Genomic DNA, 27,228 nt, shown 5'->3' on the forward strand with positions numbered 1-27,228 from the left:
GATTTTTGTTCTAATATTAAACACTGGAGAGCCCAACAAACTTATTTTTCTTATTGCAAACTGTCCGAAGAGTTCAATTTCAAACGCTTCTCCTGTAAAATTTCATTTCTTCGTATTGTTGTACTCTTCTTTCAAATGAGCGATATGTTCATCAAATACGTAAAGTTCTTCCAAGAAAATATTAATGAAATAACTCTACGTTTTGACAAAAATACCTCATCTTTGCAAGTTATAGAAACATACTCAAGTAAAAAGCTCTAGTGCGGAAAGAGCCGAAGACATAAAATATGCTGAACAAGTTTACTAAACTTTTTTTCTCTTTTGAAATAAATTTACCAACGATTTTTTTCTTTATCTGCAAGCAGTTTAATAATGTGAGAAAGTTGAAAGTTTTAAAGGTAGTTCATCAGTTTGTCGAACTAAACTAACTACTTTACGTTGGAAACCTTTTATTAAAGTTTTAACTTCCTCTGAAACGTACATGCTTGCAATATATTATTAACCTATTTGCTTCGCTTATAAAAGAGCTGAAAGAGCAAAATGTTGGAAGTTGTTTCAACCTAATTAAAAGTTCATCTAATGCACAATTTTTCTTTCACTGGTAGACGAACCTATTAAGGCTTCATTACATTCTATGCTTTTCCTTTCGTTAATGTAAAATATCTATCTTAAGATTGCTACATAATTTCTTAGCTAACTTTTTTGATTGCCTTTTATTCCTTACTAATAATAAAGCTGAAAGTCTGTCTAAATATCTGGATCTCTGTGATGCGCATAGCGCCTGAACCGTTCGGCCGCTTTTCATTAAATTTGGCACAAAGTTAGTTTGTAGCTTGGGGTTGTGCACCTCGAAGCGATTTTTCGAAAATTCGATTTTGTTCCTGTTCTATTCCAATTTTAAGAAAATATTACCAAGCAAATTATCACAACGTAGACGGCTAAATTACGAAATTACCATAATGTGGAACTGTAACATGGGCAAGCAAATGAATCTAGCAAATTAGCGAGAAAATCATCATCCAATATTTGTAAATATAGATGCGAACCAAATGACCTTTTCATTTTCTACTACGGGCAAAGCCGTGCGGGTACCACTAGTATACAATAAAGCAATAGTTTTCTGAATAGCACTCATCAACTTTAGTTTTTTTTCTGTGCATACTTTATAACTTACTTCTTAAAATTGTTCACTTCAATACTAAGATCAAATCCTACACTTAATTTGCTGTCTGCCCATGGTTGCTATGGAATTGGCTAATGACCAGTTAAGAAGAGTCCCAACCGAATGAAAGGAAAAAGGAAAAGTTTGATGCGCGTGTTTCATTCATTTCAATGTTAAACTTAAACAACGCTTCAACTTAATTTAGAGGCTAATACATAGGAGAGGAGGGACCGGGTTGGTCGCCCAAAGCAAGGAGGCCTTCGTATGCCCCCCCCCATGGTGTGTAAGCGGCGATGTATACGTATGTCGTGTTTACATGAACACCGAAATTTAATCAGTCCCAGCGAAGTAGCATGAAGTAGCAAGGTTTAAAATAAAAAAAATGATACATTTCTAAAACAAAATGAAGTTTCGTAACTTGGGGATTAGTCGAAAACCAATTCTTTTGACTGTCAATAATATTACGTTATTCTGACCCCATCCACCTACAAGCTACGATAGTCATTTCGTTCGTTTCGTTTTTAAATTTAAGGTTATAATTATTGAAATAAAAAACGTGCCTTCGGACAAAGCGGGTGGGGCAAAGCGGGCACAGGATTTAATCTTATATTTATTTATAATTTCTTGATACGTGTGCTGCTTTAGATTTTCTATTTCAATAGGATAAGTATAACTTTAAAAAGTTACTTTTTAGGTTGACAATTAATTAATTTGCTAATTTAATCAGTTATTTATTTATGTTTTATAAACAAATGTGCTGACTTTAATTTGATAAGTACAAATGTCTTATACATTTTTTTTATAATAACAGGTAGCTAGTCTATTACTTTTAATCATTTATAATTTCATATTTGATTGGCAAATGTACCAATTTACAATAAGTTAAGCTTATCCGCTTTGATCTACCTGGTAGGGCAAAGCGGGTTTTTCGAATGTTTGTGAAATTTGATAATAAACATTGGGTTTGAAATAATACAAAAATCACTTTTTATTTTAATGTTCAAGAACCCTGCTAGGAAATAAAACCAAAATTGTTGCGATAAAAATCCGAAAACTGCAACTTTCAAGTGTTCTTCGAAAACCTAACCGCTTTGGGTCACCCTCTCCTATCTGCAAAAACTGGCATCCCTGAAAACTAATAGTTGCATTCAATTCCACTCGTAAACCGGATGTTTGCTTTCCATCTCATCGGTCATCAGTTAGTACGTAATTGATGAATTGCTCCCCATTAAACTGAATAAGAAACGTTTTACTACCAATGTATGCATTCAAAACAAACATTGCATGTGTTATGCGTATCGAGGTACAAAGGTAGAAATACTTACACTAACCTTCGCCAAAAACATTTAGCGTAAAACTGCTTGAACTAAACTGAAACACGAACATCCACCAATTAATGGCATGTCACCCAGTTTGACCGCAAGAGGCGCTGAACCCAATTCTGTGTATCCACCAATCAATGGACATTTTGATTATAAGAAAGGAAAACAGGGATTGTCTGTAGCGCCCTCTTTGTTGCCATGATTTTCAGCCATTGTCACGGCCTATAAGGATCAAGTGAGGCCATGCTACGACACAGAAGTTAAAATATTCTTTGTTTCAACAGCGTTGTGAGCATCATAATTTATGTGCTGAATTTTAACAAATACAATAAGGAGTTCACTCTTAAACTGGAAAAAAACTTCTCCTCATTAATGGTCAAACTTGACGGAATGCTCATTGTTCGAATTAAAACTTTATAAAAAAAGTTGAGTTGACGATTGATAACTTTTGAGACAAGCGTTTAGCAAGATATGAATTCCCATTGAACACTAATATTGATCTCTTTACATTCAACACCGCCAAACGCTGTTTTGGCGAATAGATAAATTTCGAGACAAAAGTTTGGACAACCAAAAATTCCCCACTAAACATAAATATTGACTTGATTATATTCAAAACTGACAAACACAAATATAGATGAGTAATAAACTATTGAGACAAAAGTGTGGCGGGCTATGAATTCCCATTGAACATGAATACTTACATGTTTATATTCAACACTGAGAACGGTGATACGTGACTCGATATTTTTCCAGAGGGGTGTGTTTACTTTATTTAAGAACTGTTAACCTTATTTGAATAAGATTTTTTTTATTAAAATTTGTCAGTCTTAACTTTTTTTCTATTCCTATACGTATTCCTGATTCATATTTTCTGTGTGTGCGTTTGTACTTATTTCATCTCTGCCTCTGTACGCCATTAACTTAAATTGGTAGCAAAAATACACATCAACGAGAGTGAAACCTTTGGTGAAAGCTTATTCACAATGAATTTATCAGTTAACTATGGAAAAACGAGCTGATCAAGGAACTTCCTTTTACTGCAATTTAATGTAATTTCCCCATTATTGGCAATTTTAATGTGATTCAATAGTTTACTCTCTAAACATCACCAGTAGCCAAATTAAAACCAGATTTAAAAAATAAAAAAAAAAAAAAAAAAGCCAAATTAGTCGCCAAGTGGGCGATAAAACTTGGCGACCAAAAAACTGGCGATATTGCCAAATGTCCGCCAAATTATGACACCACTTGAGTTTACATCGAAAAAACCAATGATTTCCCCCCAAAAAGGGGCAAAAGCCCCCTTTATAAACACTCGAATGCAATCAAAAAGGGAGGTATACAACTAGACCCCACTAGGAGTCTGAGTACCAAATTTCAACTTTCTAGGACATACCGTTCTTGAGTTATGTGACATATATACGCATACACACATACAGACATTACGGGAAAATCCGTTGTAATTAACTCGGGAATCGTCAAAATGGATATTTCGCGTGTCTATACGTTCTTATGCACTTTTCCACGTGTGGCCGAGTCGAAAGAAAAAAAAACTCGATGTTCATTCGGGGGTGAGTAAAATGGAAATTAAGATAGATTTTTGAGAGAAATTTTTTTCACGAATAGAATACTTTCTTTCTTGTAAAAGGAAGTAAAAATAATTCTTGAATTTTTACACATTTTTAAAACTTATAATATCCTGTACAAATATTCATTTCATGGAGAGGACACAGGAACTGTTCACATGCGTCCCGTTTGTCATGTTCACAAGTGACTCACCATCTAAGGAGAAAACTTCAAAAAAAAAAAAAAAAGAGAAATTTTAATTTAATAAAAAAATTTAAACATTGTCAAAATTTGACTTTAATAATCATGCAACAGCTTGCAATAGTTAAGTTTAACTTTTTATTTGGTTAAAAATACATGTTCACATTAAAAAGGGAGCGATGAAGTTACAAGGAACAGCTGCTAAAACAAAAAAATTGTCACAGCAGAAACACAAAATAAACATTGCTCTAAAAGTTTTTAACGAAAATTTTGCCAAAAATTTGTTTTCTGTATTTAGACAAGCAAATGTCTGTAATTAGACAGGCAAATGTCTGTAATTAGGTAAAGTAGTTTTGGTTCAAAAGACATAACTAAACACTCACTCATATTTTAGGCACTGTTCTTTGTCTTTAAAGTAATAATTATTCCTTCAAGTATTATTTTTTTTCTTTTATTTTTAAAATTTGAAAATAAATAGGTTTTAAATATTTAGATAAAAAATATAATCTATATTTAAACAAACTAGACATCTAAAGTTTACAAATTTTCAAGCCTATCGGCTGTTTTGGAAAAATTGTGAAAATTAAGAAGCAACAATTCATTGATTTCAAAAGTCTAAATGCTTTACCCGAAGAAAGGTCTTCTATTAAGGATGATACTTGATCGATGCTCAGTTACAGAGACTGTTCCCAATACCCTGATAAAAATTACAGAAAAGGGGTTGGTTATTCTTCTGTAATGAAGATAAATGAGCTGACGCATTAAACTAAGCGTAGCTTTTTTTTTTCTTCAAATTATTTAGTTCAACCATAGAAACCTTAATTTAAATCGTCAAGAGCTTTTCGTTCCATATCTATTCTGTACTCAGGAATTGAGAGTCCGTAAATATTCTTATTGCAAAAATTAGTAAATTTTTAGAAGAATAACGCTAAATTAGCACCGAAAGAATTTCGTAAAATGGGAACTGGTATTTGCATTTTGCATATTTTTCGTACTAAGTTAAGAAAAAACGATAGAGTAGTCCACAAATCCTTAAGTTTTCCGATATTTTAAATTTAATTCTATCAATGTTAATTATTTGTGTATATTTACTTTAAAATCTTAAAAAAAGTTAAAATGTTAAGATTTCTCAGTTTTGGTTTTTATTTTTTTTTATTTGTAACATTTTAAAAATAATCGAAAAAATAAGCAGATTTAAAGCTAGAATCCAGAAGAGCAAAGATAAGCAGAACTATTGTTTGGGAAATTTAGCGTTCAAAATCTAAAGCTCTTAAGACTACTCGACACTATCATTTAAAAATTAAAAAAAGACACATTTTTTTATAACTTTGAAAAAGTTCGAAATGATTTAAATATTCAGATTTAGAGCTCGCATTAAGATAAAAAATAAATAAATAAATAAAACCGAACATTTGTTTAGAAAACTTAGCATTCAAGATTATAAGAAGCTCTTAAAACTACTCAACAATATCCTGGTTTTTATGTGAAAGAATTGGAAACCAAAATCAACAGTAGCTTTGGGTTAACAGCAAGTTTGTTTAAAAGAGTAGCATTTGAAACCGGAATTCAAATTTGGTCGCACTACTAATTGATTCCTCGCGAAATTAATCCTTAAACTCTTTTTCATATTAAGTTGGAATTAATGAAACAATTTGTTAACGCATTGCATAAAGAAAGATACTATTTTCGGGATTATCTCAAAGAAAAACAAAATGCTTTCATAGCTCTGGACATTAAAAGGGCTAAAGAAAAACAAACTGTTTGAACGCACAATGGCAGTTGTTTAAGGAGAAACGTACACTGTTTGTTTTTCTTTAGTCGCCTAATGTTTAACTTTAACATTGCAAAGCCGACCAAATTGTAAATGATGATCTACTTTGCAAGCAAGTTCGAAGAAAACCATAAAGGGACAATTTTATATCAACTGAGAGCAGGTTTTTTTTAAACACCATTACGATCGAATTTCAGCATAAAAAAACAAAAGACTGGCGATACATTGCCAAGTGTCCGCCAAATGATAACACCACTTAAGTTAACATCGAAATTAACAATGATTTCCCCCAAAAAAGAGGTAAAAGACCCCTTCAGAAACCCCCGAATGCAACCGAAAGGGGAGGTGCACAACTAGATCCCACTAGGAGTGTATGAACCAAATTTTAACTTTCTAGGACTTTCCGTTCTTGAGTTATGCGGCATACATACGTACATACAGAAGTCAAGAGAAAATTCGCTGTAAATTAACTCGGGAATCGTCATTATGAATATTTCGCGTGTCTATACGTTCTTGAGCACTTATCCACGTGTGGTCGAGTCGAAGAAAAAAAAACTCAATACTCATTCGGGGGTGAGTAAAATGGAAATTAAGGTCGATTTTTGAGTGAAAGTTTTTTCGCGAATACAATACTTCCTTTTTTGTAAAAGGAGGTAAAAAGCGTATTTAATGTAATTTTGTGGAAGACCCCGAGACTTCGGCTAAATACCGTACCTTTTATTCTATATGTTTTTTTAAATTCTCGAAACGAAGCGAAATAAGAGGGAAAAAACGCACTGAATTTTTCTCCCTAAACTATCAAAACGGGTAGCCTTGAGGTATACAAACATAGCAATAGAACACAAAGAATTTATTCGAGAGTGCTGTAAGATGGTTTGGATTTCTTATCAGTCGGCGAAATGCCAAACTAATAAGCTTAAGTGCATCTTCTCATATAGTCAACCAACCTACGCCTACAACCATCCGCCCACCTACACACACTTATCTGCGCTCACAACACTTATTTGCGTACCACTTTGATTAAGAATTTTTATTTCGATGCAAAATCGCTAACGGTTTGGGATTTATTTACGTAGTTATTGAGAGATTTATTGAGACATTAGTATGCTAGTTTTTATTGAATTAATATAATTTCTGAATCATACGCAAAAAATTAAATGAGTTCGAAAAGACAAACTAGTAAGCAATTTAGCCGTGTGAAATTTATACCTTATTTCGTGACTATATTTCTGTAGCGCATCCGAGCAATTTTTTGCATATTTTGGTTATTCTAAAAGCTGAATTACGTAATATTTATCCTTATCCCATTATATATTATCCCATTATCTGTTTAAAAAACAAAACCGTGATGAACCCCCATTTACAAAACTTATTGTTTTTTCTTTTTTTACGTGAACAGTTACGTCATTACCAAACGATTTCAAATGTAGAAATTTTTCCAAAGACAAAAAAAAAGATGAAAAAAAAAATAATTTTGGGAATATAATTAAACTCCGTTTTTACTAAAAAAAATTATATATTAATTATATTGATGGGAAAAATCAATTAGTCGAAATTAGAATTTAAGGAGGAGAAAATTGTTTTCTAAGATATTATGGGGATGAATATAATTTTACAGTTGTAAATCTTAGTAGATTTCGATGAATAGCTCAATAAGTAAAGGACGTAGTTTGTCCTGCATTATTTACTACATTAAAAAAAAGCAAAAAAAAAAAAACCCCCGAACATTCAACTGTGAAAAAAAGTTACGATAAGTAAAAATCCAAGAACAACTTGAATATATTTATTTACAAAACGAGCCATTAACGCAGAATTTCTTTTAAAAAATATATTCTTTTTCCTTCGTGCATCCAGAATTTTTCACAGATATGCAAAGGCAAGCAGCAGAAAAAACAAACGTCATCAACACCGTTAAATTTGTCTTGAAGAAAGTATGGTTTACTCAAACTATGAATAAAATTAAGAACATAATCTAAGTAATGAAATTACCTTGCTACATTGTCTTTTAAATAAAAAATAGCATTTCTGCAAATTTCTCATCAACCTCGTGCTGTTTATTGACATTTAATCGATATCTTTGCTACCAAAAGTTTTCCATCCCTCGCTTCATGCTTCGCAGAGAAATCAATGCAACAGGCGGACGTAATTGAAGTGAAGTGCGTATTGATCTATGCCATGGGAAGCAATAGCCAATCATTGACCTGTTCTCTACTTCCATTAAGAACGATACGTGCATTTATTTACTTTCTTCGGGTTTAGTTTATGAAAGGCATTAATGGTTCACCGCACACATTGAGGAGCACGTTGTGCATAATTGTATCGTTAACTATAGTACATTTGTTTAACTTTTGGGGTTAAAATAATAAATGGTGATGTTGTACTGTTGAGGCTTAAATATTAGTTTTAATCATCAAAAGTCAATAACACTTCAAAATTCTAATCGCATTTTTAGATAGGGGAGGGTGGATCACAATGATACATTGTAAATTCAAAAATAAATACAATTCTGACAGCTACCACCACCTGGGAGGAGTAAACATAAACAAAATGCTTCCCAGAATTCCTAGTTCGACGCTGTTCTATGCTTTTTTTTTTTTTTTTTGTAGAAAAAAAACAGTTACTGTTTGGACACACTGAAAGTTATTTATATAATTTCTTGCATCTATCATAATTTTGAAAAATTTCGACAATTAAGATAAGTGTTGTAGTTTATGTTGTTACTGACACTTGAATCTTCTATTACTCAGCTATATTATCTTTAATTCATGGTTTATTTTAATGATATGAAGTAAAAGTATTCATTTTGTTGCTTGGGCCACAATGAGACAAATTTTTTGGGCCACAATGAGACGTCTCATTGTGACCCAAGCAGCAGTAAGCAAGTGTAGAACACTTATATAGTTGTTTTAGTTTACAAAGAAGAAATTTAACATAAAAAAAAGCTCGATTTAAAAATATTTATATTTTAACTTATTATTATATGTGAACTTTTTATTTTAATACACAGCTTTGAACAAAACAAAACTAGAAACCGGTTAGGTGTTGATAAGGTTGCCAAACATGGTACTTATTTCTAAGTACTTTCTAATTATAAATAATATTTGTATAAAATAACTGTATAGGTTAATTATCAATTAATATTTAGCATTAATTATTTTATTCTTTTCCTGCTTTTTAAAAACTGATGTTTTTTTCTTACTGTAATTAAAATTGTTTTATATGTAAGAAAAAAAGTTTTAAATATTTAAAATATGCTTTAAGGAGACACAGGACCTTGAAACCATTAAATTTATGAAAAAAAAAAAAATTTCGTTGAAATTGTAGAAAAAATCAGTCTGTATCACGTGGTGTTGTAATTTTTTAATAACTCTGTGCTGAATTAAGTTTCTTTAATAAACTAGCTAAAGGTACTTACTGTGCAAACTATAGGTAAAATACAGTGATTATTCAGCTGTCTCATAGTGGCCCCTTACTGGGCCACAATGAGACACTTTTCATCGAATTTACACAGCCTCATAACTTTTTTTCCTAACATTAAATAAGCTAAATTTAGTGCAATATACTATAATTTGATACTTTTGATATAATCAAGTATGTTTCTGTGCTTTAGAACACACCAATATACAGAAAATGAAAAATATGTGTTTTTTGTCTCATTGTGGCCCACCCTCTTCTAAATAGTGAACCCCTTATTTTTTTAATTTTATTAGTTTACTAAAATTTAATAGGTTGAGTAAAATTTCTTAAAAGAAACTTTATTCATAAATGAGGCAATGAGAAGTAAAGGGATGCAAGTGCTAAAAGTAAAAATTAATGAGATAACCTGTACAAAAAATAAGAGAATTTCTCTGCATTGGTTCAAGGGAAAGTACCAGTATCCCTGGTAAGTTCTACTGTACAGCATGATTTTAAAAAACATTTCAATGAAAACCTACCTAAAATCTCAACTTAAAATAAGTTTTTCTTCAAACTAAAAAAGCCCACTTACATCCCTTTGCTTCTCACTGCTACAAATGTTCTGTTAAGAAGTTGAGCACAGTTGATCAAACAGGTGCTATTCATAAAACTAGTTTTGCAGCAATAACTTATTAGAAACCTGGTGGTTATTTTGTGAAACAAATTAAAAATTAATTTGCTTATGTGATAGTTTACAATTACAATTGCATTCGAATTTATCACTTGGTTTTTAATAATTGGAAGGGGCCAAGCCAAACAATTAATGATCAATGCAGTCTCGCGGCAGGAGAACCCTGTGCCTCGACCCTCACTCCCTATGTCTTTATCGGCAACGGGTAAAACGTACAACAGTGCATTTTTCTCGAGTTATTGAATTACAGTATAAAAATTGATGGACTTGAAAAACTTATAGCTATGAAATTATCTCATGAAAATTGTTACAGTAAATATTGTTACGATCGTCACCTACCAACATTTGGATTTGAGATTAGTACAGCTTAATGCACAGAGAAAATTAATTCATGGTTAAAACAGCAATTTTTATAAATTCTAATAAATTACATTTTAAATTAAGGAAAACTTCGGGTAACACAGGATAAAGAGTCCTATGCCTGGATATAGTCGGCCCTAGTAAATAGCATGAACATTAAGTTATCAATTTGAACGCTAAAAGTGTAGATATTCTTACAACTATAATGCTTTCTTAATGATATAGCAACCGCTTATAGGTAAACTATATAAATTTTTTTGCGAACGCCTGCTCTGGTAATTTTAAAGATTTAATTTGTTTTATATACTTTTATTACGTTTCAATTGTTATCTGAGACATACAATTACATTAAAGATGATTCTTTTTCTATTAATGGATTGAAATCGCAATATTGATAAAAACAACACGGTGCACATAAAATGCTGTACAGTTTTCTTTTGGTTGTATTAACAAAACTTTATGAATGTAGGAATGCAAACAGTGGTCAGAAGAAACGCGCTACAAGTAACAAAACTACTGCAGTTGTAACATTTTGTCGTAGTTTATAATCTGTTTAACGCGATCTATTTGTTTGGTATCATTCATTGGCAGAGTTGAGTTTCCCATATTTCGCCAATATTCGCATTAAATAGCGCGTGGTTTAGAAAGAAAATATGAATAGGCGATAACGGTCAATGTATTCTTGCATCAAAATAGCTTCATTAATTCGGCTGATTATGTCCGTTGGATCCTTACTTATGTCCAAATTTTTCTTTATGGATTAATGCAAACAGGAATAACAACGGATTAACCCAGCTAAATAACTGCAAAAGGGTTTTCTCAAAATACTTTTTAAATACTTTTCTGTTATTTATTAATAACAGGTAATTTACCCCCGTATGTTTTTGGTCACTACGCATTCATAAACACAAATGCGAGTACGTTTAATATCTAAAAATCAGTAAAATATGTAAATATATAATTTCAATGAAATGACCTTTTTTTGATCTGCAACTCTCGATTTTTATTACTTCTTAGATGAAATTAAACAGCTTTCAATAGGGGGATGGGGGGGATAGCGAGTCAAAGTAAAATAGTGAAATATTTTCTCTGTTTTTAGCTTCACTCATCTGGTAATATTTTAATCTGCGGTCTATTCCAGTGAGGAAAATTTACCACTTAACATCAAAGCATACATGATAACTTAAGCATTTTCTAGATATTAATATTCATATCGTCATATTTTATTGTCAGATTAAAAAATATTTTTGCTGTTATAAAATGATTAAGTTCTTGTTATTAACATCTTAAATATTAATTGAGTATCAATATGAACTGGTATAGAACTAGGCTTTTACGCAGAGGAACTTTAGTACGAAAACTTGAGTAGTAACTTTGGAATATTGGAAATCGAAAATAACAATTCGAAAAAAATGAATAAATAAATAAAATAAAAACACACACAAGAAAGAATGTTTCGGATAAGTATATAAATATTCTTGTGTTCGAAACTATAGCTTTGGAATTTTTTTCAATATTTTAACTTTCTCGGTTTTTGTTCTATATAAAGGTTTCAAAAGCCTTGTTCGAAGAAAAAAAGTATTTCAAATGAAAACTTTATGAAAAAAAATAACGACATTTCAGAAGCTAAAATATATATTAAAAAAAAAATTCGCTGAAACTCTAATTGGAACTATTCAGATCAATATTATGAATCCATATTTTACTTCCCGGCGTTTGTGAGGCGTTTAGAGTGGATGGCGCCATTAGGCGCCACAGTCATTTTAAAGAACTCGAGAGTGAACAAGTTGCTTAAACGAGACAGAAACTAAAATGGTTATTGATTAAGCCTGTTAGCGAGTCGCAGTTAGTGGAGCGTGGAAGGCAAAAGCTCCATTTTGAGACTTTTAATTACGAGACGAATTCTCTTCCACGTTAGCGATGGAATGTGTTTTGCCCGGAGCAAAACAGTCACAACGAATCATTAAATGCAAGAGCGCGCAATCCGGGAGAACTGTTAGTTCGAGAAGACATTAATGCAATGCTGTTAATCAAATTAGTGAAATAAGAGCGATACTGCGCATGCGCTTCACGGGAAACCGAGAAAGAAGTGTCATTAGTTTGAAATTATCTTGGTTAATCAGTACGTGCAATGTAACTTGCTTTATAGCAATGGTTATATTAATCGAAACAGGAACAATATATTGCTAGAGAGCTATACAAAAGGTATAACATTTTTATTTTTTAAAAAAAGGAGCCCAGTGAAACATTTTTTCAAGTATCAATTATTTGCCCTTGTGCTCCCCTTATCGAACTATAAAGTCAGAAGGCATTTCAAGAAAAGTCACCAAATTAGCGAGGAATGGAAGGTTCTGGAAAGAGCGATCAGAATTTTGATACCTTTGTATCTTAACGAAGCTGCAGTGAGAGTAATTAAACTTCCGTTTCTAGCTAAATTTGGCGATTTTTTAAAAAAATTTTTGCCGGAATTTAAGATTTTATGTTTCAATAAAGGGGAAGGATGTGGGCAAATAATGAATGCATTGAAAAAATGATTCAGTCTGCCCTTTCAATTGCTACTTATTTGATTTTTTTTTCATTATTATACAAACGTGTGATTTCCTGATTAATAAGAGTGACTGTCAGTACACAATGGTTGCGTTCCACGAGCTCAACCGGTCAACCGTTGACTAACCGGTTGCGAACCGCAGCGTTCTTAAGAGCTACCGGTTGAATGGTTGCTTCCGATGTCGTTCTATGAGCCTCACCAGTTGATCTACCGTTCAACCGCAACTTAAGCTGGTTCATTGGTCGATGGAACCACGTGACATTTTTGGCCAATTATAAGTATTTTTCACCTGCGTGTTATTCTTCTGCGCCATGTCTGCGCAAGTAACCGGTGATCAACCGAAAGTGTTCGATGAAGCATTGGTTTGTCAACAACAAGTTAGTAACCACTGACGTCATTGTTGTCGCGTGATCAGCCAACCGGTCGTGCTCATCGAACGTAAGCAATACAAGACAGCTGTTGGAATGCTAAAAATTCATTTGTTAAGCGAACTTTTGCACACGTAACATTTATTATTTCCCCAGTATGTTGTGAAACTGAGCGTTATCGAATTAACGTAATCTGCAGAATTTGGTATTCAAAAATTTTAGTTAATTTGGCTCAAACTTTACTAAAGGTTTAAGGACAAATGGTGATGTATTTGTGTCTCAAAAATAAAAGGCTCAGAACAGATTACTTGAGTAAAAATAGTATTCTTAACAAGTCAACAGATAATTCTGATGAAATGGAGACAAAATTATAATATCAGGACAAAAATGAATCTATAAAGGCTGGTTTAATCTACTACGCTGAAAATTATGTAATGTGTAAAAAAAACGAGCTGATGTGTGTGTGCATCAAATGACTTCCTTTAACTCCAATTTAATGTCATTTCCCGATTACTGGCAATTTTAATAGGATTCAATAGTTTACTCTCTAAATATCACCAACAGCGGCCAAATTGAAATCAGATTTTTAAAAAAGAAAAAAAATCCACCAAATTTGTCGGCAAACTGGCGACAAAACTTGGCGACCGAAAGACTGGCGATATATCGCCAAGTGTCCGTCAAATTATAACACCACTTGAGTTTACATCGAAATTAACAATGATTCCCCCCCTCCCAAAAAAAAGGGGCAAAGGACCCCCTTTAAAAACACCCAAATGCAACCAAAGGAGAGGTGCACAACTAGATCTCACTAGGAGTCTACGTGCAAAATTTCAACTATCTAGGACGTACCGTTCTTGTGTTATGAGACATACATACGCACATACAGACGTCACGAGAAAATTCGTTGTAACTAACTCGGGAATCGTCAAAATAGATATTTCGCGGGTCTATACTTTCTTAGGCACTTTTCCACGTGTGGTCGAGTCGAAAAAAAAATTCAACATTCATTCGTGGGTGAGTAAATTGGAAACTAAGGTCGATTTATGAGTGAAAATCTTTTCGCGAATACAATACTTCCTTTTTTGTAAAAGAAAGTAAAAAAGGCTTCTCCCAGGACACACCTCAATATTATTAGACTTGTGGATAGTAATATACTGGAATAATTTTAGCTTCCTATTTCAACTGAAAGTGGGTGCTCAACCCCCTCCTCCAAACTTCAAGAGTATGGGGAGGAGGAGCTAACAAAATACATTGACGTGAAAAAGCAATGCTACACATTATCATATACATTAGTAATATGCATATACATTGCAGTAAAATAATTATTTAGAAAAAAAACAGCTAGGGAAATTTAATTGTTTCTGAATTTGTGGCATTTTATATGCTACGGCTAATGTTAAATTAAGGTGTCATTGAGCACCCTCTTAAAATTCGAGTAAGAAGCTAAAACTTTTACAGCATAATACTATTAGTAAGTCTAAAACAAATAGGGGGTGTCCTGGACTCTAGCTGAAAAAAAGTTTTTTTGAACCACCCTTAAGTTACATCTAAGTCGTTTCTATCAGGGGTGATTGTGGTCCGGTATTTTACCGAATTTCCGGTACTTTCGGACGTATTTCCGGTATTTTCATGTCTGAAAAATACCGGAATTATGTTCTTTTTTCGTTATGCTTTTATCTCCCTACCTCCGCAATTTATTTTAAATTATATAATACTCATCAAATATACCTGCAAGAGCCTTAAGATAGCCAACTATCCCTTAATATGGACAAATGACAAGATAATTTGTATAACACCCGCTCAAAAGTAACTTTGTAATCCATTAAAAATTTAATTAAATGTGCACGCAATATTTTGACTCAGAACTATTTAAAACTATGGCAGAGGTGCACTTAAGTAATAAGGGCCAAAGATTCCCCCCCCCCGTTCTCGCTTTGAAACTTTCAGGTATTTTTTGATGAACTCACAATCACCCCTGTTTCTATGGACACTTTCGACCCCGGAAAAAACCTGCTTTTCACCGCTTTCCGGTTATTTGCGGGCTATATGTGGATTTTTCTCCTCCTGTTAGCTTCTGGTAGCAAAGCGGAATTTTAACCAGAATGCATTACACGAAACAAGTTCATCTACTAGCCGCTAAGAATGCTGGGTAAAAACCGCTTTCTGTGGCACAATAAATGGGAAACATTTTTATATGGAAACGGGGAATTTTTCAATCGGTTTTTTTGCGGAGCGAGAGCGGGGATTTATCGGGTCAAAAAGTGTATTGTGAACGCCTGTGATAAATTACTTGTTTTTTTTTCCTTGATATTACTTTGAGCCATATTTCAATTTAAAATGAATGAATCTTTAAACGATCAACTCAAAATGCATACTTTACTTCAGAATTGTTACGAACCTGCAGTTTAATGCAATAAGGTCAATGACATAAGGACAAAAGTCTAATTAGTATCCTTTGAAATGTTAATGGGCCGCACAAAAGACCGCATTTATTTGCTTTTGTGGAAGTAATGGTTTTTAAATCGCTCAATTCGAGTAATCAGATGAGCATTTGAATAATTGCTTTACCATCGATTTAAGCTGGTAACTGTGCTCCACTCAAGTAAACAATTTTAATTGCAGAGAAAATTAATGATTAAAATGTGTTCTTAAAGTTCTCTAAATCTGCTGCTTTGAAAAAAATTACAGTTTTTAAAAACTATTGCTAAAACCATTTACCTATTTAAAGATCAATATTCCTTGCTAGTTAGTTAGAGAGTTGTAATGGGTTATTTTATCCGGAAACTTTGTGCAAAGACTGGAAATGATAAAACAAGTTGTTTATTTGTTTTAAACAAACAATCCAATTATATCTGAGTACTTTGTAATGTTTTTAAAATTCCTCTCGAGAATAAAGGAATCCCTTTTGACTACGTTGAAGTCGCTTCTGACAAGCTCTGATTCAACGACGCCTCGTATTCTCCAGTTATAGGGGCTCTACCATGTACCGGACATAAATTTTCAACAGTTGCTCTTCACATTATAATTTATCAAATTGCTTGTCTTCTTACATTCTGCTAGTTATTTGTTTTTGGGATTGGCAACATCCTCAAATAAGGCTTGGAAAATTAGGATTGGCACGTTTGCTTCGCCACGGATTCCCGACGCAAAGACGAGGTTTTTCCTGATTTTTCCAAAAAAAAAATGTAATTTTTCATTTATCAATTTAAATGTTTATAATATGTTTTATTATTGTTTAGAAAACAATTTACAATGAAATTTTCATGATTTTTCATTTTATTTTTGTTGAATTATTTATTTCAAAAGGTATATTGAACCTATCACAACTCTCAATTTTTTACCTACCAACTTGGAATTTTGGTTATAAGATGCTCTTTGCCAAAGTACTCTGTCTGCAAAAAAAAAAAAAAAAAAAAATGTTTAACTATTTCGTAATTCCGACTGAAGGGGTTCGAGGAAATAACATTGTTGCAATTAAACATTTCTTCGGAACATAGAATTTTGACGAATAAATCGCGAATATAGCTGCAATATTAGCCTTTCATCAAATGTTACTTTTAATATTATTGTAACTGAACGTGACTTTATATTTTAAAATTATTGTCAGAAAATACATTATATGACAATAGCGAGCAATTTTTCGTGATTAATGTAATTTCTATTGACTTCCAACTGTTAAGCTCTGTTAATCATTTCTGAGAAAAAGTCCTTTAGCATTCCGACATCATCTAACGTTCAATGACCTTTCAAAGTCAGGTGCAAATGATGTTGTGTTTCGAACAATTAGTAATCACTGAAGTGTAATAACACAAGAAAAAAGCAACAGGACAGTTTGAAGCAAATTAACTAACTTCTATGATCTGTACGAAAAGCAAAAAAGATATATATATATATGTGTGTGTGTATATATATATATATATATATATATATATATAATTTAAATTCTGACACTTTGAATTCGAATTATGTTTTTCGCAATCACGAGTTGCGACAGGACCCTACTCATTGGAGGCTGTTGTTTCTAGTAACGGCTCATGTCCTCCCAAGCCTGCTCCTTCTCCTGAGTGGTTACGTCATTGTACGTGTTTTTGGACTAGTTTGTGTGTAGACGTGTGTGTATGTAGGACATGGACGCCACCGCCTAGGAGGAGGGAATTCCGGTGGAAAATGCTGCTACTGGAGGCTAGGACCAGAGGAGCAGCTCCGTCTTCCGGTGGACGGCGGTGCTGAAGAGGCCCTAGTCCATTTCGAAAAAAAGGACCCGACATCAAGGACGCTCAAATGAAAGCAAAAAGCAATCCTGATTGCGCAAAAAAAAAAAAAAGGATGTGTGTGTGCATCACATGACTTCCTTTTACTCCAATTTAATGTCATTTCCCCATTACTAGCAGTTTTAATGTGATTCAATACTTTACTCTCTAAATATCACCAACAGTGGCCAAACTGAAATCAGACCAAAAGACTGGCGATATATTGCCAAGTGTCCGCCAAATTATAACAGAACTTGAGTCTATATTGAAATTAACAGTGATGAACAACCAAACCCCGAATGCAACCAAAAGGGGAGGTGCACAACTAGACCCCACTAGTAGAGGTGCGACATCGATGGCAAAACATCGATGTTAGAAATTAAAACATCGATGGTATTGATACATCGACCAAAAAACATCGATGTTTCCAAACATCGATGCTTCAAAACATCGATCTTTTTATCAATGTATAACATACATTTTTGTATATACTACACTAATTTAAGCAATGCAAAAGAATACGTATTCGATGAATATATTGAAACTACTGAACCACAAATCATGAATATAATTTAATAAGAATAGTTTCGCAACATCTTGGTATTATAGTAGGACAAAAATTGATAATGTAAGACAAGCACAGATTAATACAAACTAGTTATAGTAATAAGGAAATATTTTCAAACTTAATGAAACTAAAAGTAAATTTACAACAAAAAGAATCAAAGAAAAAATGTATCATAGCACTTACCGTCAGTTGAATGATGAGAAAAAGTTGTGCTAATTATTTTAAAAATACAAAATTTGTTCTAGCAATTATTTTTAAGAGCAAGAAATATGTGTTGTACTGTTAGTTAGTTGTAGCACAACTAACAAGTTGTAAGTAATAGAGGGACGACTTTTTGGGGGAAGTCGATTAGTAACCCCGACTATTGTTATTGACAATTTTAAGAAAAAGAAGTTTGTTTACTTTGTCCCCCCAGAAGCACATTTCTCTTTTCGCACACTATCCCGCCAGTCAGAGAAACATCTCTTTTCGATGGAACAGAAGTTGCCATCACTATGAAATACTTTAAAGCAACTTTTACCAGCTCTGAATTTTTAAAGTTATAATTTTCACCGTAGAAACGTATAGGATTTTCCTTTAGTTTAAGAACTGAAGCCTTGAAATAGACTGCAATTTCTGGCACTAGACTACTAGTGTCAGGTTATTCTAATAGCTTTGACCTCTTCCTCACTCTCTAGTTAATCTACTATCTTGTAGTGATCTTCCCAAAAATCATCCTCTACACAAAAAAATTGTTCTTATAAAATGGATGCAAAAAAATGATTTCTTTTTTGGCAACTCCATAAGTAAACTTAATTACCTAGCAAGAAAATTGAAGCAAATTTTATGATAATTTTCAATTAAAATGCAAAAACATCAACATCGAAACCAAAACATCGATGGTCCAAAAAAATCGAAAGTAAAACATCGATGTTTTAACAAAAACATCGATGATTCCAAAACATCGACATCGATGTCGCACCCCTACCCACTAGGATTCGACGTACTAAATTTGAACTTTCTAAGACTTACCGTTCTTGAGTTATGCGACATACATACTTATATCCGCACATACATACATACGTACATACAAACGTCACGAGAAAATTCGTTATAATTAACTTGGGAATCTTCATTATGGATATTTCGCGTGTCTATACGTTCTTAGGCACTTATCCACGTATGGTCGAGTCGTAAAAAAACTCAACATTCATTCGGGGGTGAGTAAAATGGAAATTATGGTCGATTTTTGAGTGAAAATTTTTTTGTAAATACAATATTTCCTTTTTTGTAAAAGGAAGCAAAAAGAGTAATTTTTCTGATTTTTTGTAATGATTTTTTTAACCGTTTTTGACGAACACTCGAATAAAACGAGCAAGTATCTCTGTGCCTTCTTACTTGTTTTGACGATCAGGCATCCTTTTGATTGAAAATAGAAAGCTTTTTGCTAAAAGGTAGGAAGTTGTTTTGCGAGAAGATAGTTAATTAGAAATTGATCGGGCAGCCAGAAGAAACTAAATGATAAACTCCAACAGCTTTGTTTTCGGCCACAAATGACACCGAGTCCTAAACCTACTTACTGTTAACCAAATTTGCGGAACATAAAAAGATCTTGTTGGTTTAAATGAAGTAGTATATATATATATATATATATATATATATATATTTTTTTTTTTTGCTAGCTGTTGTACAGCTCAAAACACAGAAAAAGGAAATACAATGACATTTTTTCGCTGGATTTTTGGCTAAAAATACATAAGAAGTTAGCTCAAAGTGTCTGCTTTGAAAAACAGTCTTCGTTGAAAAATGTCAGGACGCCAGCAAATGACTGATTAATGTTGTTCGAAACTTATAATTTCTATGTAGGAATTCCTCACTCACTATATAAAAAAAACTTACTATCTTTACTAATAAAGCTGAAAGTCTCTCTGTCTGGAGGATGTCTGGATCTCTGGGACGCGCATAGCGCCTAGACCGTTCGGCCGATTTTCATGAAATTTGGCACAAATTTAGTTTGTAGCATGGGAATGCGCACTTCGAAGCAATTTTTTGAAAGTTCGATCTTGTTTTTTCTCTATTTTAATTTTAAGAACATTTTCTGGAGCAAAATCATCATAAGATGGACGAGTAACTTACGAAATTATTATGACGCGGAATGGGAGAACGAATGAACATAGCCGATTGGCGAGAAATTCGTCTTCCATTATTTGTAAATATACAGGTGAACCGAATGACCTTTTAATTTTCAGCGACGGGCAAAGCCGTGCAGGTACCACTAGCATAAAATATTTAAAACATAATTTATGTTGAAATGCGAAAATATTTTTTTTTTCAAAAATTTATGACATTCAAAGGATTTTTCATCGACAAATCGCAGAAAAAGACCCGACAAGCATTTTCAACTACAAGCACTTTCTATCCCCTTTTTATCTAACGAGTTGTTCTCCATTATCTTAAAACTCCAAGAAGCTATCCCCGCTAAAGTAGAAACAAAAATCCATCCAACCCAACACAGTCTCACGCAACTTCAGTTCTTGTCTATTATCCACTTTAAAAATGTAGCTTAATCTAAAAAGCTGACAAGATAATGGGCTTTAAGATAGTAATGCATATCCCATTGTAGAGGAGCATTTTTCTGCTTAAAAAATTTATTCGTGCTTTGAAAAGATCTTAAAGTTTCTCTTTTTAACGACTTAAGCTTAAAATGGATACGTTTGAACGAGAAGTAGTGAAAGAAAAGCAAGCCCTAATTTTACTCGGTGATAAAAGAGATATTTATCTTAAAATGCTTACATTTTGAAGGATCTGTACTGACTTTATTCAAAAGCTACATTATGATGAAGTTAAATCATTTATTCAGCACAAGAAATTATAGTTAACAATTTACAGCAAATTTTCAAAGCATCATATACCCGTAGTTATCTTTCAGTACATATTTTAGTACATATTAAATAAAACGAGCTGATGTGTGCATCATATGACTTCCTTTTACTCCAATTTAATGTCATTTTCAAATTATTGGCAATTTTAATGTGATTCAATAGTTTACACTCTAAATATCACCAACAGTGGCAAAATTGAAACCAAATTTAAAAACAAAAAAAAATCGCCAAATTTGTTGCTAAGTTGACGACAAAACTTGGCGACCAAAAGACTGGCGATAAATCGCCAAGTGTCCGCCAAATTGTAACACCACTTGAGTTTACATCGAAATTTATAACGATTTCCACCCAAAAAGGCACAAAAGAGCCCCTTTAGAAACACCCGAATGTAACCAAAAGAAGAGGTGCATAACTAGACCCCATTAGGAGTCTACGTACCACATTTCAACTTTCTAGGAAAAACCGTTCTTGAGTTATGCGACATATATACGCACATACATACGTGCATACAGATGTTACGAGAAAACTCGTTTTAATTATCTCGGGAATCGTCAAAATGGATATTTCGCGTGTCTAAACATTCTTAGGCACTTATTCACGTGTGGTCGAGTCGAAACAAAAAAAAAAAAAAACTCAACATTCCTTCGAGGGTGAGTAAAATGGAAATTAAGGTTGATTTTTGAGAGAAAATTTTTTTGGTGAATACAATACTTCCGTTTTCGTAAAAAGAAGTAAAAAACGAAGATAAAAGTATAAACTATCAAACTTGTCATTTAAATATAAAAATAGAGATAGCAATTTAAATGACAAAGAGAAAAAATAGCGAAAGAAAAGTAAGCCTTAATTTAACTTGTTGATGAAAGAAATCATATTTATCTTAAAATGTTTAACTTTTGAATGATCTCTACAGAATTTTACCAAAAGCTTTGTTTGAAACTTAAGTTAAAGTCAAGACATTTATTCACCACAAGCAATTGCAGTTACCAAATTAAGCAAATTTTCAAATCATTACATAGTTATCTTTTAATACATATTAAACTAAAAAAAGAAGGCAAATAGTATAAATTATCAAAGTTATCATTTAGATAAAAAAACATAGATAGGAGTTTAAATGACCATTCAATGAATTGTTCATTTCCTGGCTAAAAACCATTTACTCAGTCATAAGTGGGCGTAATTATTTCTAAATATAAATCTTAATCAAATTCATGGATAGTCGTTTGTCAGTGGGAACATGACGAGCCGACAAGGTTTTAATTATTTCTATCTAAATCTATGTACATTTGGATTGAAAATTAGTACTTATATTGTTTTTAATGATAAAAATTTTGATCAATTAAGAATAAAAAATGTTTGATTTATTACAACCAAAGTCATTTGTACAACTGATTGTGAAATGCTTTTATCATAAAAATGCGGAAGCTTTTGCGTAAGTTCCAAATTTTCTAGCAGAGCAAGAATAAACCAAAGCCTTGATATTTTAATTTAGTCAGCAATCACGCGCGACAAATATTTTTCTGTTGGATGTAAGAATTAGTCACTCTAAAACTGAAAATAACCTCGCCTTTTCACCAATCAGTTAGATGTATTGATGAGTACACTACAGTTAGGCAAACCTAACCTGGCAGTGTCGCAATGCTTTGATTAGGATCTGCGTAGCCTTCACAGTGCTGCCAGGTTAGGTTTCCCCAACTATAGGTTCTTAATGATTTTCAAAAGAAAAAAAAATTGTTTCCTCTAAAAACGAACAAGTCCTACAGTTTTATCTCAAAATTATTGTATTTTCAAAGGATGTAAGACTTGATTTTTTTCTTACTGCTTTTGGATAAGAAAGAAAAAAAAAACCTGCATCCTTTACGATGCGTATATTTGTAATAAGTATTTCAATGAACGGTAGGGGGATGTAAGAATGACTTGAAAATTACCCGTTTTCCATGTCCATATAAAACAACAAAAACATTTTTTTAATGCATATGGTCTTAGCATTAGTTTTTAACTGCGAGCACGTATCATAATTTAGTATTTATCCCTTAAATGCATGATTTTTTAAAAACACTTTTAAGTATGTTCTTCGACTTGTAATTTCTGTTCAATGTGTGAGAAAAATATTAAAAAAAAAATAGTTTAATTTTCGTATAGTTTATGGTTGAACAAACACTTGGCAGCATCGGGCTTTAAATGAACTAGTATGTTGTGGCCATTACGAAACTTTCTTCTATATTTTTCCTTTTTCTGATCCCTCCCCATGCTTGACGAGGAAGCAATATTCCTTACAAAAACAAAATTACACATGCAAAAACTTGACGACCATCCCAATATTTGAATTATTGATAAAAAAGCAAAGAGCGAAAATTGAAAGTTATTTTAAAAGCCTTGCTTGAATTAATTACAAATATTTTATTTGTTAACAAACATAAGATGGCAACAGTTAAAAATATTAAATCATTGAGATAATATTTCCGATCATTTCCATACAATTAAAATCACGAGAAATACGCAGACGACAATCTATTACGATTTATCTTTCTTATTGTTGCATTAATAAAGCTATTTTTATTCGCAAAAAAAAAAAAAAAAAATCAACACCTCTTGGAGCGATTGGCGTCAAAATTGAACCAAAGCCTGTTTACGTATGGATTCACATATATTCCAAATTTCAACCAGAACGTAGCATTACTTCTTGAGATAGGGCACTCACAATGGAAAAAAAGAACGGGCGATTGCGCTACCCCCTTTTTAGCTGTTGACACCAAAATAAAATCAGCTTTTATACCCACTAAGGGCTACTTGCCGATAAATTTTTCTTTCATTCCGTTTATTATTTCTTGAGGTACAGCAGTCACAATTGAGGACAAAAAACGTTCTATAGCTCAACCCCCGTTTGAGTTATTGACACCAAAATTGAATCAGCACCTGTTCCTGTTACTGGCAACATATGGACCAAATTTTGTTTGATTCCGCCAGTTATTTCCTGAGGAATAGCAATCACGCGTGACTCAAAAAACGTCCCATTGCTCCACCCCCCCCCCTTGGAGGAATTCGCGCCAAAAACCAATGGGCACAAGTTCACATAGGAGCACATATGTGTACCAAGTTTCGTTCGATTTCATGCGGTAGTTTTTGCTGTAGAGCGGCCACAAAAAACTGGTCACACACAGACGTGACACACATACACACACACACACACATACACACAGACAGACATTTTCCAAAAATAGTCGAAATGGACTCAGCACACCTCAAAACGTTCGAATCCGTCAAAATTCGAAAATTTGCACGAATCCAATACTTTCTTCTATATATTATATATAGAAGAAAGTAAAAAACAAGAAATTATCAAATATCTCAAAACATGGTAAAAAATTGTAAAAATGCCTTACTGTTTTAGCAAAACTTATTCGTCATATAATTGAAAGAAGGCCCTTTTAGCGCACTATACAAAAAAAATACGAGCTGATGTGTGCATCATATGACTTCCTTTTATTCCAATTTAATGTCATTTCGCCATTACTGGCAATTTAATGTGACAAATTTTAAAAAAAACGCCAAATTTGTCGCGAAGTTGGCAACAAAACTTGGCGACCAAAAGACGGGCGATGTATCGCAAAGTGCCCGCCAAATAATAACACCACTTGAGTTTACATCGAAATTAACAATGATTTCTCCCCCCTCAAAGGGGAAAAAGACCCCTTTAGAAACACCCGAATGCAACCAAAAGGGGAGGTGCACAACTAAACCCCACTAGGAGTCTACGTTCCGAATTTCAACTTTCTAAGACATACCGTTGTAATTAACTCGCGAATCGTCAAAATGGATATTTCGCATGTCTATACGTTCTTAGGCACTTATCCACGTGTGGTGGAGTCGAAAAAAAAACCCTCAACATTTATTCGGGGGTGAGTAAAATTTAAATTAAGGTCGATTTTTGAGTGAAATTTTTTTCGCGAATACAATACTTCCTTTTTTGTAAAAGGAAGTAAAAAAAGAAATCTATTTTCGTTTTATATCAAATAGAGGCATCTAAAAGATGAAAATTAGTTTAAAAGCATCTTCAGTGAGTATTTTCTTAGTATTTGGCAAGTACAGAATTTCAATTAGTTCTTTTAGTATTTTAAAAGCCTAAAGTGGGTATGTTGCCAAATGGCAACACATGCATTTAAGGGTTAAAGGGCCATATTAGCATTTAATATTGTCCAAAGTCGTACGACATAAAAATAAGGTAAACTAGCTGATCCTTGTAAAGCGTTCGCCTGCGATAGCGGTAATTCAAAACTCTTATTTCATCGAGATAATTCATTTGTATCTTGAATGTATGCTAGTGTCATCCGCCATAGGCTGAAAATTGGAGTTTGAATATTAGGTGTACGGATTCATTTTTTTATTCTATTTATTTCGGATTTAAACAAGCAAATTATCAGGCTTAGCCTATTGAACTAAATGCTGGAGTGAATTTAATCATCAATCATTACTTTTATGAATGTTGGAGTGAATTTAATCATCAATCATTACTTTTATTAACCCTCTCGCTCACCATGGGGACCTAACGTGTACCTTTGTTAGAAAATCACAAGATTCTTCTAATGCCAGATGACTAGTTTAATGATTCTCCTCTGAAATGCGATTTTTAAAAAAAATATCAATAGGGGAATGTGTGGTTAAGTAAATTGGAAATTTGTTTTTAAAATTACAGTACATAAAGAAAGACAATACATTTTATAATGAAACTTTCACTGAAGCAATAGTTTTTGTTTTTGGCAGTAAATTTCCTCTTCAAATAATAATAATAATAATAATAATAATAAAATCGAATTTCACTTTTTTATGGAGCAAAATGAAAAATGAAATATTTTTCAAAATGAAATATTTTTTATTCGATTGTAAAAAAAATATTTTTGATCAAATGTATAAGTAAATAAAAAGATGAATGAATGAATATAAAATAATAAACTTCGAATAAATAAATTAATTAATGAATATACGAGGGATAAAATGAGTAAATAAAGTAGCATCGAATAAGAAAAAAAAGTGAACTTTGAATAAATGAAAAAATTATTAAATGAAGAAATGTGAATAAACAATTTATCAAATGAATACGTGCAATTGATATAATAATTGATGCAATGAGTAAACAAAATGAACTATTTCCCTTTGATCCGCATATACAAAACTAATTGAATAAAATATTTAAAGTAGGTACAAATAATCTTAATATTAACTATATAACCACATGCCCAAATATTCGAAGGTCTGAATTGATATTTAAAATGCTAATTACAAGAACGTTATCATTTGATAATAACAAAAAATAATTTTTGACTTACAACAAAATATTTTAATTTGAGTATCAATTTTTGAAAACTGGTTGTATTATCACATGTTTTGATCATCAGGAGTAATTTTTTCCTGACTGGAATAGACTGTGTTACTACATAGTTAAAATATTACTGGATAGGTAGCGCTAAAAGAAAAGTAAATATTTCATCATTTCTCTTTGCCTCCGCTATTTCACTTTGCGTCACATTCCTCTACTGGAAATATTTTTAACAAGAAGTTCTGTCTAGAACTATACGAGCCTACTTTCCCGTATAGCCATACTACTTTCTAGTACCTGATCAATATTCTCAAAAATAACTAAAATCGCAAATTGTTTCAAACACATTTTTGCTAATGTCTAGGAATAAAGTATTCCTCAAACATCTAAAAAAATTAGATGCGTAAAAAAAAGCACCTTTTAAACAAAGCAGCTAATACACTATTTTCCCTTAAAAAAATTCTTTAAGAGCTTTCAAAACGAAAAAATAATAATTAAAATTAATAAGATTATTAAAATAAATACATCATATCAAAAAAAAAATCAATTCTTTTTCCCCTGTTGCCAAAAATAATTTTTTAAATGAATTAATGCACTTACCAAAATAAATAAAAACAATAAAATGTCAGCTTAAAGAAATACTTTTTATTGTCAAAAAAAAAAAAAAAAAAAATAGTCTGCGCATATCGTTATGTAGAAACATAAAGGACTACGAGTTAATTCGCCGAAAACTGAATACCTAAATTAAAACTTTAGCGTGAAAATAAAAACGAATCATATCAACAATAATTATTTCACAGTGAAAACCACAGCTGCGGAGTCGGAGTCGGAGTCAATCTCATTTCCGGATAAA

The 27,228-nt window shown here is 32.4% G+C and overlaps 1 protein-coding gene across 1 annotated transcript in view; it reads left to right on the forward strand.

The window, feature by feature from the left end:
• The window catches only part of LOC129226102 (ras-related protein Rap-1b-like), a 146,554-nt gene that overhangs the window by 73,620 nt on the left and 45,706 nt on the right, over positions 1-27,228 (forward strand). The gene's annotated exons all lie outside the window — the stretch shown is intronic.

The sequence above is a fragment of the Uloborus diversus genome, chromosome 7 (assembly GCF_026930045.1).
Source record: "Uloborus diversus isolate 005 chromosome 7, Udiv.v.3.1, whole genome shotgun sequence".
NCBI classification, from domain to species: Eukaryota; Metazoa; Arthropoda; class Arachnida; order Araneae; family Uloboridae; genus Uloborus; species Uloborus diversus.